Raw genomic sequence first — 12,090 nt, 5'->3', positions numbered from 1 at the left:
TTTTGGAAAAAGGTCAGAGGACTTAGAAAATTACTCTGTGTGAGGATACATTAAATACACTAAATAAACTACTTGTTGTTTAAGCTTATGTCTTCATGGTTATTTTTAAGATAAATTGGCAAGAAACTGTCTCTGCTACTTGGTTTGTAATTACTTGGCTAGATATTTGCATCTAGGCTGCCTCATGAAGTGTTAGAAACAGTTTCCATAGGTTTTTTTGTTTTGTTTTACAAGTAAATATATTGAGAATTTCCCACTCTACAGAGCTGTCTGTAGAGCAGCTAGTCCTTTTTTAGTGCAGATTTTTTCCAGTCTTCATCCATTTCTTTCACTCTTTGAAAACGCTCTCGTGCACTTCTGAGCTGAGAGATTGTTAAGCTAACAGGAGCTTCACTGCATTTTGCAGGTTGGTGCAAGTGGCCAGTGATGGTGGATATTCTGTGGATAACCAACCAAAGTATTATGAAACTGGAGAAGGAGTCATAAAAGAGAAGTAAAAATTACCAAGAGCCCAGAGATAGGATCTTGTGAGGAAAGTTTCTTGGAAAGCAGGTAGATAAATGGGAACACAGGGAAAGAACACAAAATAATGAATGATCTAGAGATGTTGTTATTCTTTTCTCATAACACAAGAACAAATACACTCTGTGAAACTTTAAAGGTTGAATAGTCAAAATCAATGAAATAAATGTTTCTCTTACACTGTCTGAGTAAACTCCAGAATTCACAGTTATTCTTACTGAGGCTAAAGGCTTAACAAGATCCCAAATTTGACATTTATTTAGATAACAGATGAACTTTGCACAAAGTAAGAGAGAGTGGTTATAGAAAATGTATGTTTCAAAGGTCAAGTATATAATAATGTATAACAATAGTAATTTTGAAATCGGAAAGGTTTTGGTCTTGACTTTAACAGCAAAACAGGAGGAAAAAAATCTGGTGCTGGAAATCCATCTGGCTGCATTTATAAATGGAATCAGGAAAAATATATGAGACAGAAAATAGGCCAGTGTTCCAAAACTACAGATAGGAATCCTGGAAGGAGAGGAAAGAACAGAAGAAACTTTGGCATCCTCTTCAAAAGTGTCTGGACAGAAAGGAACTAAGGAAAAGAAAGTTTGACTTAGAGACAGCTGGCCCTGTATTTCAGTGCTGGAGCTGGGCAGCCATGTTGGGCAAGGAGAGGTAAATTGTTTCACCTTCTTTCCTTGTTATGTATCACTAAGGCTCTTACACTTAGCAGCCTTTAATGCCCAAGTACAGTGTGCATACACAAGTATCCTTAAGCCAAGAAGGTTTTTGACCACGGGTTTCAGTCAGTGTGTGCACTGTTTGGGTGGTTGCATCTGAAGGACAGTTGTGCTAAAGTACTTCTCTGAAATTGGGCCAGAGTGTGTGGGCTGTGCCAGGGAAAGCCCAACATGCTTGGGCTGGGACAGCCAGAGACTGGGCTCCAAGAACATGCCTAGGAGCCACTGGAGCTGAAAAGTGCTGTGCTGGAGGGGTCATCTGCAAATGATTGGGAAAACTGGAGAGGAAAGACTAGAAAATTGAGCCAGCCTTTGAAAGATAATTTTTATCAATACATCCTATAATTTTTCTGCATTCACTAGTCTTAAAGAGAAGCAATTAATATATTTACATACAGGCTGCCCTTTACTGCTAACTGCTAGATGAGGTCTTGGGTTGTTGGTTGTTCTTTTACTGAGGTCAGGATTTCTCTCAGTGCTCCTTTCTCATAGGGTACTACAGCAGTATATTTCAACAAATTCTTCAAGAATCCAGCAGCTTTATTTGAAATAGTAGCACCATCTAGAGGACTAGTAATTCTTGTTTCTTTTGTAAATGTCTTTCAGCACAAATATAATTTTATTTTCATACCTTGTAGGGTATAAGCAGAGAAATTTGCAAAGGATGTGAAAGAATTGCTTGGGAAAAAAATCAGAATTTAAACCAAACAAGTTTTGTATCTGGGCAGGGAAACCACAAAAGATGTTTAAACTAGGTGTGTTCAGTTTCACAGCATTACAGAGGTGTATCTCTAAACACTGGGTAGCAGTCTTTATAGGTTGTACTCAAGACTCCATTATGCTCCACGCTGAGCTTGCCAAGAGACAGTCCACATGTCTGTCTGTATATCAAACAGATATAGTTAAGTAGGCAAGACAGGTTGAGAAAGTTAATTTATTACTAAAACTATTAAGACTTAATATAGAAAGGGCCTGACCAGAAAAACATAAGTTGATTGTGTCCATGCCTTTATGTGCTGGGGAAGTTTATACTTGAGAGCACGCCAGGGTCACGATACAGCTGGAAAGCATTCGTGAAATTTCTGCATTTCCTGTGAGGGATCTACTCATGCTTATCAGCCTGAGTAGAGACTTCATCCATTGTTTAAATTCCACCTTGGTTTACATCAAGTGCCTATCCCAAAGGATTGATCAGCTGCCCTGGGTAACCTGAACAGAATGCAGACCTCTGCCTTCCTGTTCCTTTCTGCTCCCACAAAGGCTGCAGGGCACTTCTTAATAAAAAAACTGAAGCATTAGAATTCAGAGTGAAAACATACATCAGTACAGTGCTGTGGTTAAAAATCTAAATGTACTGTATTTGTTGGATAGGGTGGTGCTGGTGGGTTTTCTGGTTGCATTTTTAAAATCCCTTAGTCTTCTCTGAGAAGCAAGAAAAGCTACCATACTTTTCTAGAATAGTTTATTAGTAACCTCTCTGAATTTGCAGCTATATCATCACACAGTTACTGCAGTAGGCAGACATTTGTTTCCTGTAGAGAGGGAAGTATAGCTTGGCAGTGACTCCAACCCAGTGTCACACATTTATTCAGACTCAGGTGGCCAGGGCTCTGTTTGCTGCAGTCTACTCCCTTCACCTTCCTTCACCTAGGTGCACAGAATTGCCTTCAGACATGAAGGTGCCTCCCTGTTCAGGCAGGCTGGGTGGGATGCCTACCAGGGACATGCTTGTTCTGAACAGAGAGTATGAACACTCACTGTCACGGTGGAGAGCTGCAACTAACCCCCAGGGAAGAGAGGTGGCTTGTCAGGAAGTATTTGTGCTTGAAGAATAGCTTTACTAGCACCAGCATCTTTCTAGTCCTCCTGCTAGATGTTTCAGCTGGGTGAGGTGGAGCATGGCTTTGCAATAAATTGTCTTTAGTTGGGTTGTTTTTTGGAGTTTCTGCTCACCTTGGCAGATAGATAATGCATGGTCTTGCAGAATCCATGTCTTGAGCACTTTGGGGAGTCTTTTAATTTGAAGTTTGCCTAATTGTTTCACCCTGCACATGGTTAGAAACAGCACATGGTTCCCATGTTGTTCCTTGAGGCTTGCAGGTGGTAAAAATCTGTCCTCTCACAGTTATTGGTCACATTAATTTATGTCCACTGTAAGTGCTTAATATGAGATGATCAGGTTTAACAAGCATCTGTCTCCACCAGCTCCCAATAACCACACTGGCACAAAAGCAGAAGAAATGAAAGGTGTTGAAGTTCTCATCTCCTGTCTGTGGGTGATGACTGTAACTAGCAGAATGCTTATGTTTGTGGGGTGGGAGATAGCAATAAGAGGTGAGCTGGACAAAGGTGAGCTGGGCCACACTTCACTGGGAGTGGAAAATGGGCTGATGAACATGTGGACAAGCAAAAACATGATCTCAATATTTTACAGCATTGTCATACCTGAGATTCAAGTTACCTTCTCAGCCTGTGACCTGAACTGTTGTGTCTTTCAAATTCCAATAATATCTGAATTAGCTGAGAAAAATATACATCCTACCTGAAAAACTTGGAGCCCCAGAGCCTGTTGTGTGTGTGTGCTCACTGTGCCCTCAGCAACAGCTGCCCCTGGAGTCTGAGCAGCCCTTGTTCTGAGTGAACATGAATGTTAATCCTGGCTCAGACAGTGCTTGGGTGGCTTTTAGTGGGGTCCACGGGAGGCACCAGGGCCCACAAGAGGGCCCCCATGCCATGTGCAGGGATGCTGCCTGGTCCCTCTGGGGTACCCCGTAACTGACTTGCCCCAGGAAAGCCCCTCTAATGCCACTGTCTTGCTTTGCTGCCTCTGATCAAATTAATTGTGCAGAATTGTGTTTTTCTGTCAGCTAATCCTGTCACTCTTCTGTGACACCTATATCACACTAGCATGTTACTCAGTTGTGTGTCTTTGCTGGAGTCCTCAGTACTCAACAATCCACAAAGTGTGTGCCCAGCAAGTGCTGCTGAGCTACAAGGCATGGGGGATCCTGCCAGCACCACAGCCTGGAGGGATGAAGCCAGTGGACTCAGGTCCTGGTGCTTGAAGTTTTCTGAGCCACATCAACAGGAATTTCATACAGTGTTTTTCAACAAACTGTTCTGGTAAATCTTCCAAACTCAAAAAAATCCATGTACATTAAAAATCCTGGATCAATTAGTGTTCAGAGCAATGCAGAGTGAGCCAGGGTCTTGGATACTTAACACCAGCTTTTATGTTTTGGTGCAATAGAGAGAATGCTCTTGCAGTGAAGGATACTTCTCACAAGTTTGTCTTGCTCCATTAGGCAACAGGCATGGATTTACTAGGGCCTGGGAGGAAGAGGTCTTAATTGATGCTGCCAGATGCAGCATAGACATCCTGAGTCGTTCTGATGTGGTTATGGGACTCTGAAGTGCTTTCCATCACCCACGCCACACTGACTGGAATTACTTCTGACTCTGGAATAGTTTCTACAGAGAAAATGTGAACCAAATTTCTCCCACATCATATGTTAAACTGTATGAAGCACTTCAAAATACATGGTGGAGAGTACCCTGTTTGTCTGGGAAGGAGGAGAAATTAACTAAATGACCTCATTGGACTTGTCTCTCCCTGATGCATTTGTGATATTGTGGCAGAGCTACATCACTATTACTAACACTTCCTGTTTCAATATGCAGGCAATGAGAGGACATGAGGAGACATGTACATTTACAGAATCACAGAGGTTTTCAGACTTCATCATCCAGAACAGTATTTCTCGGTCACTGTTATAATCAGCTTTTAAGATCAACATTTTAGTCACCCGAATGCTGGTATGAAACCTCATGTCACCTGGAATTGCCATGTCAGCTGGCTGCTCCACAGCCAGCCACAGCAACTCCCAATTACAGGAACTGGAAGGAAGTGCCCTACTCACTTGGCCAGTAAGAGCAGTTTTAAGCCATGTCACTAAGTCAAATTCATTTCTTTCCAAGCTGACACAGTAGGTTTGGCCCAGACAGTTCCTCTTATTCCAGAGGAGAATGCGGATAATGAACCACCTACAGAAGAGGGATCGTGTCCTTAGTTCCTGTTAGTCAGAGGGGTAAAGCCAGGAGTCTTTCCTTGGCACAGGAGATGATTGACACAAGGAAGGCAGTGTTGCTCATTACCAAAAAGATTCAGAAGAGTGGAGTTTAGGGCTGGAAATAGGTAGAGGTTTCTCAAGAAACTGATTTGCAAGGACAAATGGAAACAGTTAACTAGACCTTGGTGAAACACTGAGTAACAGAAAACCAAACATTAACAAAGAGAGATTATTTGCATAATAAAAGGAGTTTTAATTAGAATAATGGGTTGAAATTGAGACAGGGAAAATGTAACCTGAAAAGATGATCTTTTTATGGAGCACATACAATTTGTGTCTGCTCAGAGAACTCCCTTTGGGAACAACTGGAAGTTTCAAACTTCAACCCCAGTAATCACATAGATCCAGTGCCATCTGGACCTGCAGAGACCTGCAGGTTTTACCTCTGTTATTTTGGGGATCCAAAATATCTGAGAGTTTATTTCAACTGGTAGATGTTCACCTTCAATTCTGCTTCACTCTTTGTCCAGAAGGAACTTGACAAACAAGTGGAAGGGGCCTGCAGGGACTTCATTTTATAGTTAGTGAGCATTTCTCATGCTGATAGAGTTGATGTAAAATTTAGCTTTCTGTGTAAGACCTGATAGTGAGTGAATTTTTGTTCCCTTCATATTCTTTAGAGGTCTAACCAGATCTTTGGATGAGGAAAGGGAAAAAACTATTCCCCATATTTAGATGGATAATACAGATAAAAATATTTTCCTTTTACAAAGGGAGGCTTGAAGTTCTTAAAATCAAATGACTGAGCTATTAGTTCAGCCTGAAACTATTCTCATTAAGGTTCCTCCCCAGTTTTGGTGATCCACCTCCAAAGACTACTTGAGTCAAAAAGTGGCAGCACAAACTTGAGCAAAAAACAAGCATAGCAGGTAGGTGGGGCACCCTTCCCTCGTGGTGTGTTCCTTGGGGCATTTTCAGATTGCTTCACTCCCCAGCACTGCTCGGCGTTACAGAAACTGTGCACCACAACTGAAGATCCACTGAGGGTACAAACGCACCCTGAAATAGTTGGAGAACAACCCTGACCTAGTTGGGAGTGTGAGGCTCAGAACAGCCAAGGGGAGGCTGTGCTCCACCTCAGTGAAGTGGTACATGCTGGTTCATGCAGGAGACACGGCACCCTGCTGGGTGGCTGTGAAGTGGGAGCCAGTGGAAGTAAAACATACCTGTCTCATGGCTTTATTTTAATTCCAATAGAATCCTCAACAGGTTGCATACCCATGTGAGCCTCTCCCAGTGACTGCACCACTGTGACCTACAGCACCAGATATGCACAAGCACAGGGACAAGAAGTACCCAACACCCCACACATCTATGGAGTGATGTCTGGAAAAGTTCTTTGTAGGTTTACACTTCTGCATTTTGCCTTAGGACTGGCAAGGACACAGACAGTACTACAGCTGCAGGAAGAGACTCAGGAAAAGAGACAGAATTGTTCTTCCCATCACTTATTATCTTGTGCTTCTGTGGTCCCTGTAACTGCTGAGAGAAGGGAGGACTCTGAGCTGAAGTCAAACAGTGATGCAGCTTCCATGAAGTGGATTTTTACTGTGTTATTTCAACTCTTTCACAACTCAGCCCAGCCCTGCATAGGGAAATGGCCACAGGTGCAGGAACTGGAGAGATTCAGGTGGAAGTGAGCACACTATCAACTGTATAAAAGGGAGGAAGGAAAGCAGCTTTCTTTCTTTGCCAGTGGGGGGGTGGGTAGCAGCTGAGATGTTGGATCAGGCTCCTTGCTGCTATTTTGTTCTTAATATATATATTAGAGTAGCCTCTGTGAGCTCTAGCCGTGGATCAGCAGAGCACTCCTATTCCAGGTGCTATTCAGATGCAGAAAAATAAGTGTTCTTATTCCCAAGCTTAGGTATAAAAAGGAAGACAATAATAGAGATAAATTGAGGAGTATCAAGAGCAGTGTTACTTATTGTGATGAGCAAGAGTCTCAGGATATCAGTACTGCAGCTGGAGAAAGCTGCTTCAGTTTGGTCCAGAAAATGTAATTTGGAGGAGCAGGAAATAATTAGGGTGCCTGGCTTTTGGATAAATTTGACAGTCCCAACGATAATGCTGTTCCTTCAGTGTACTATGCTCAGCTCCCCTTCTGTATTTGCCTAAACTGCATAGTGCCACAGTTGTAGTGATGGAGGCTCCAGTAATTCTTCTCTATCCTTTTGGGAATGGGAATGTTCTTCTATGGCAGGAATCTCTGGGGAATAAGATCTCCAGACATGTATGTTATGGAAATGTGCACAGCAATATTGCTGGAGAGGATGACTTGTCCCTGCAGTCTGGACTGCACCAACTGGTGAGTGATAGCCCAGTATTTTCCTGGAATGATTTTCTCCAGGGCTGTCTCCTGTTAGGTGATAGTCAAACACTTATAGGCTGATCCATTTCTCTGTTGCTCAGCTGCACAAAGCAATCTCTTACCTCAAATTTATGAGCATGTTATTTAAATATTTGCAAGTGGTATTCAATTGTCTGGAGTGGTGTGAAAAGCTCTTTGTACATGTGTGTAGGAGCACACAGATATGATCCTAGAATGAGTTTGACCTTGACTGGAGGAATGAGGGGAGCATTATATTAGAGGTAATGTTGCTGAAGCAATGTACTGAAAGAGCTACAGACTTTTGCTCCAAGTCCCTTATGTTTTACCTCTCAGAGCAAGAATAGCTAAATAGTGATTGATAAAAAATAATCTATAGAACAAGGAATGATTTAGTGAAAAAAGTGCTAAGGGTCAAGATCAATCTGTTGATTTAAGATGGGATGACATAGATCTCTTTTCTGATAGAGTATTTTCTGGGAACTTAAAAAGGTCTGTTGCAAGGAGGACAACTGGCTGCTTATGGTGATTGACTGAGGAGAAATCAGTAACATGAAACCTTTCAGTGCTGGGGACTGAGTGTGTACCAAAATAATCTGCCTCCTAGAATCAGGAGTTTGATACTAGCAAACAAGCCAGTAAGATCAGGGGACTTTTGCCTTGCTACAGCATCACCCCTGCAGAACAGCTGCAGCATTTACACCCCCTTAAAACAAGAGGGAGACAGTAAATTACCCTTTCTTAGCTCCAGTTGTCATAGCACTGGGACCATATTGGTGTGACTCACCTATTCTCTCCCACTTCCTTCTATATATATGGCTAAAAGTTAGCTGGAAAAATTATGGGAAAATGATACTATCTGTCTTATAGAAGAGTGTTTTACCTTATAGAAGTAAATCTTTATGTGGTTTTTCAGTATAAACTATAATGCCGGCATTAAATGCATGCACATTCTTTAAAAACCGTAGTGTCTATGGGGTATCTTATGAATTCTTCCCACAACAGATCAACAGCTCTGAATCTTCTTCCACAGAAACAAAGAGAATTTAAATGCACTTTTCCACAGTGAAAAGTCATGAAAGACTCTTGTGAATCAATTAAATGCTATGCTCAGGGGAGCTGGGCTGCTACTGGTAGTTGGCAGGCAGTGGTTTAATACTTTGGCTGTGGATTATTTTTAAGGAGCTTGGGGAATGGAATGCTGACAAGAAGTGATTTACTGTTGTCCTTGCTGTTACCTGCTCATGTTAAAAATGCTGTTTAGACAATGGCTTTCTCCTTAGTGTCTTTCTGTTGAGGTACTGAAAATCACAGAATTAAATATAAAATCAGAATAACTTCAAGTTTGACTGGGATCATGTCATATACCAACAGAAACTGCAGCTCTGACTCGCTGATGTCAGATGGCAGATCTCCAAATGCTCAATCCCTTCCATCTGGGGTTTCCTTCATCTTGCTCATTTTAGTTTCTAGTGAGTCTAACACTTGCTAGAAAAACAAAATAATGAATGCCAAATAATGCTTCTGCAGCTTATTTGCATTGTGCAGACTATCTAAAGTTAATGTTTTCAAATAATTGTTCGTAGGAGACGCATGCCTGGTTAGTAATGGTCCTGACCTTCATGGCATCTCTGTTCATAACTAAAGCAGCTGGTAACTGTAATAAACCTCTATAAAATGGTCTGTATAGCCACGATAGAGCCTATTGCAAAACTCTCCATGGCCTCTGAAAAATGCTGGCCTTGTCAGAAATCTCAGGGTGGAGCAGGTCTGGGAATGTAAAGGTTAAGCAGACTAATGATTATAAGAAAATGTTTGCACAGCTGTGACTTACTGTAGTTCTGCCTCTCATCTCCTGACTCGTAAGTCTGCTCTTAAAAATAGCTCAGGCCAGGCTCACCACACTTGTGTAGCACGTGACATTCTTTCCTGTTTTCAGGAAGATAAGACAGAAAAAGTCTGTGCTCACCTTTCCCAAATCTGACAACTGCACCAAAAAGGCCACACTGAGGTTTAGTGAGTCAAGGCTGGCCTCGTAATGGAACAAGAAGCTGTTAACAGAGAACAGACAGAATGAAGTGTAATTCTTGTGTGTGCACACTGGTACAGCTCGTACAAACTTCTACACCTTTTCAGAGGCAGGTTTGAAACCAGGCTCTGACTCTCTTGCTGTAGCTTGTCCCAGTTTTAATATTTTGGCTAACTGCCATTACATTATAAAGAGACCACACTGGTGGGTCCTATATTATGGAAAACCACACAGATCTGGGTGCTTTCAGATTTAGCTAATTTCTGAGTTCAAAGTACTGCTTGCTGCCAAACTCATTTTCTCTCCTTAATAGAAGAATGTCTTAAGCTGTCTTGTTACTATGATTGATACAAGAGTTAAAGCAAGAGTCTTCAAATGCACCTTCACCCAGATTTCATCTAACTTTGTCCATTTTCATATTTCCATCCTCAGAGTCACTTTGATTAAACAGTCTCTCAGAGTCTGTGCTGAGAACTAAGCTGATATTCTCCCAGGCAAGATTAAATGGCAGTATCCAGTCCTTATTCCAGGTTGTTAGACCAGCAGGTAAGAGACCATCAAAGTAGCTGACTCTAGACTGCAGCATATATTAGCTTAGGCACAGTCATTTGACAAGATGTGAACCACACTTCCTGGTACAGGTTTTGGAATATATCATCATAAATTTGTGTTGGGCAAAGCTGTATGTGTGCTTTGGTCTGCTAATGGCAAATCAAACTGGCCTAGGCATGGCCCTTTTCACCATGCTGCCTGTGGGAAGCTGATTCATTACCAAAACCAGCCTAGTGCTCCACAGTAGATTTGAGGCAAATGTAATACCCAGCAGTTCTGTTTTTAAAGAGACCTCCTTGATGAACAGGAGGAGTTCACCTGCAGTCTGTAGAGACATTTTAAAACCATAATCTTCAGATTAAAATGTCTGGTTCTGGGTCTTCATATCCTAAGATATTTTACGAGTTTATTTCCAAATTTTCAATCTACTTCCTACCAAAAAAACCCGTAAACTGGATTCTTTCTTCTTTGTCTAGAGCTGGAGAAAGATTCTTGGTTTGCTGGCCTGCATAGTTCCCCTTAAACTCTTATCTGTTACTCAAGGAAAGATCAGCAGCTGTAAGTACATCTCTTAGGCCTTCACTGCAAAGACATACAAGTTTTAAATGTACTATTTCTGGTGATAATTGAAAGCCTCTATAAAAAGAACAGAACAACTTAAGGTGCCTCTTCTGTAATGTTCTAAACCAGAAGTCTGCATTAACCATTGCTCAACAGCTCAAAACTAGCAGAGCTGAAAAATGCTGTAGCTGGCACAGCAAGAAGTAACACCAGTACTGCTGATGTGAGACATGCCTGTTTGTGTTCTTGCAGACCCTAAGGGTGTGCATTCATCAAAAACTCTCAGAGAAAGATCTAAACACGCCCACCATGCTTTCACTGGCATTATCACTGTCCAAGTGTAAGATTTTTCTAAGGCCATTTCTCCTTTTTTTCAAAGTAACAGCAACATTTTGTGCTTTCTGGAGCACTTAGCATGATTGTTTCCTCGGTTTTGCTTTGTGCTTTCTGAATAGTTCTGTAATATATAATACACTAAGCATGACATAAAGGGATGTCATTTACAACCCAAATGCATGTGCATAACCATTTTCTTCTGAAAACAGTATGTAAACTGCTGAGCAGTGATCGCTTTAGATACTCCACTGCTGCCATTAAGTCATCCGTGAGCGACTCGGCTTCAGTAATATTTCAGTGTGTAATTATTGCGTGTGTGTCATCCCACTTTGGCAGCTATGAAGTAAAGACTTTGTTGTCTAGCAAGTTTCTCTCTGCTCCCTAATTTCAGATGTAGCCAACCCTGCGAGGCTGCGCTGCTCCGGCGCTGTGCTTAGCTGTGCTTCCCAAAGCTGAGCAAACCGGATGACTGAAGAAGGGCGGCTTGGTGTTTTTAGGATAGTTCTGAGCTTGAATATAGTTTTCCTTGGTTGGCAGATTGGCTCCTTTGGATGTGGTCTCAGCATCAGCAAGCCCCTACTTCCAGCTTCGTTCCTACAGCTCTGAGGCGCCTCGTCTTTGCCGAAATGCAGGTTTCGTAAGCGGGGTGAGTTCTCTGGGAGCCTCTGTGGGTGTTTGCTGGAGCTGTGATGCTTTTGTAGAGAGTGAAATCTTCAAGAGACAAAGACTAAACCTATCTTTCAAGTGGAGAATGCTTTTCTGTTGTGCTTGGTTCTGTTTTTCTGCTTTGTAAATCTTTCTCCTGAGCCATGCCACGCTGATTCCTTGGGTGTTCAGAAGTGAAGAAAGACAGACCAAATTTTGTTTGTATTTGTCAACCTGACACACTGTTACACTTCCTAG

This window comes from Merops nubicus, unplaced genomic scaffold (assembly GCF_000691845.1).
Source record: "Merops nubicus isolate BGI_N331 unplaced genomic scaffold, ASM69184v1 scaffold12023, whole genome shotgun sequence".
In the NCBI taxonomy this organism is placed as follows: domain Eukaryota; kingdom Metazoa; phylum Chordata; class Aves; order Coraciiformes; family Meropidae; genus Merops; species Merops nubicus.
Note: the sequence above shows the minus strand (reverse complement) of the source record.